The sequence below is a fragment of the Pteropus vampyrus genome, unplaced genomic scaffold (assembly GCF_000151845.1).
Source record: "Pteropus vampyrus isolate Shadow unplaced genomic scaffold, Pvam_2.0 Scaffold356, whole genome shotgun sequence".
In the NCBI taxonomy this organism is placed as follows: Eukaryota; Metazoa; Chordata; class Mammalia; order Chiroptera; family Pteropodidae; genus Pteropus; species Pteropus vampyrus.
Window position 1 is genome coordinate 8,658 of NW_011889137.1, and position 2,013 is coordinate 10,670.

General features: G+C 42.0%; 2 pseudogenes; one reads left to right on the plus strand and one right to left on the minus strand.

Annotated features, from left to right (window-relative positions):
* The window catches only part of LOC105304848, a 14,572-nt pseudogene that overhangs the window by 1,510 nt on the left and 11,049 nt on the right, over positions 1-2,013 (plus strand).
* LOC111731234 lies at positions 207-325 on the minus strand (annotated as a pseudogene).

The following is a 2,013-nucleotide window of genomic DNA, read 5'->3' on the forward strand; positions in this document are numbered from 1 at the left end:
CAGGAAGGGAAAGGCCCGGAGTATTTAGAGGAAATGGCCCAGGGCTGGCTGCAGGAGAGCAGGTGAGAGCGGGCGAGGATGCAGGGCACGCGGCCGTTGGAGACGCCCTTGGGCTCAGGCGCCTGCCTGGGACAATCGAGACAGCGAGCAAGCGAGCGAGCAGGGCCTGGGAGCGTCCGGGCGCACCCTGGCTGGAGGGCGGCAAAAGCCTACAGCGCCGGGTATTCCCAGGCAGTCTCCCACCCAAGTACTAACCAGGCCGGACCCTGCTTAGCTTCCGAGATCAGACGAGATCAGGCGTGTTCAGGGTGGTATAGCCGTAGTCGAGAAAGACTGCCGCCTGCCGCCCCAAGAGCTCGAGCCTGGCCTTCTGGGCGCCGGAGACGTCTGCACCTGCATCGCAGCAAAAAATAAATTTTTATGATGACATACACATGGGTGCTAATTTGAAATACATATGATAGCAGCAGAAATAACTGTGCATGAGATGCACCTCTGTGTTATTCCCAAAAAGTTCACCAGATGGCAGTAGAGTGTAAAGTTTTATGATGACATAGACCCTATATGGCCACCGTATGGCAGTAGGGAATAAATATTCATGACCAAACGCTCAGGTGTTATTAATAAAATATACACTTGATGGCAGCAGAAAATTAATTTTTATGATGATCTACACTCTGTTATTCTCAAAATGCCCACAGGATTGCTGCAGAAAAAAATATTTTTATGAAATACACTGGTGTTATTTTCACAATGTCCACGAGATGGCAGCAGAGAATTTTTCAAGACACGCACTGCTGTGTTGTTCCCAAGATCCTCACAAAATGGCAGCAGAAAAAAACATTATAACAACATATCCTAGGGAGTCCATTTTTAAATGCCCATAAGATAATAGCAGAAATAACTTTTCAAGACGTACACTCCTGTGTTATCCCCAAAATGCTGAGCAGATGGCAGCAGCAAATAATTTTTTATATTAATACAAACTTGCCTGTTATTTTCAAATGCCCACCAGACGGCAGCAGAGAATACTTTCTCATGACATGTACATTTTGTTTGTCCCAAGATACACACAAGATATTCATGTACAAAAACTTTGTTTAACCGAATGTCCTTAGGTGACATTTTCTAACTGTATGAGAAAATGAAAGAAATAACTGTTTATGATATGTGCTATGGTGTTATTCCCAATATGACAACCAGATGGCAGCACAGAATGAGTGTTCAAGATGATCTACAGTAGGGTATTATTTTCAAATTGCCCACAAGACTACAGCAGAGAATTACTTCATGACAAGCACTCCTGTGTTTTTCACAAGATGCACACGAAATGGCATCAGAAAACTTCATAATGACATTCCACAGAGATTATTTTCAGAATACACATGAGAAAGCAACAAAATTACGTTTTATGACATGCTCTGTGATGTATTCCGAAAATGTTCACCATATGGCGGCAGATGAGTATTCATAACAAACACTCACGTATTATTTTTAAACTGCCCTCCAGATGGCAGCAGCGAACAAATTTCATGACATACACACTTTTGTTTTTCCTAAGATTCACACGAAATGGCAACAGAGAAAAAATTTATAGAGACACACACTGGAGTGGTAATTTTTAAAAGCACACGACAGCAGCAGCAATAACTTTTCATGGGATGCGTGGTGGTGTTATTCCCAAAATGTTCACCAGACGGCAGCAGAAAATAAATTTTTACCCTCACATACGCACCTGGGTGTTATTTTCAAAATTTCCACGAGATGGCAACAGAGATCAGTTTTTCATTACATGCAGTCCTATGTTCTTCTCAAGTTTAACCTGAAAAGGCACCAGAGAAAAAAATTATAACTACATACCCTGGGGTGTTATTTTTTAAATGCACACGAGATAGTAGTTTTTTTTTTCATGACATTCACTGTGGTGTTATTCCCAAATAACAACCAGATGGCATCAGAAAATAATTTTGTGCTGACATATACCTGGGTATTATTTTCAAAATGCCCAAGAAA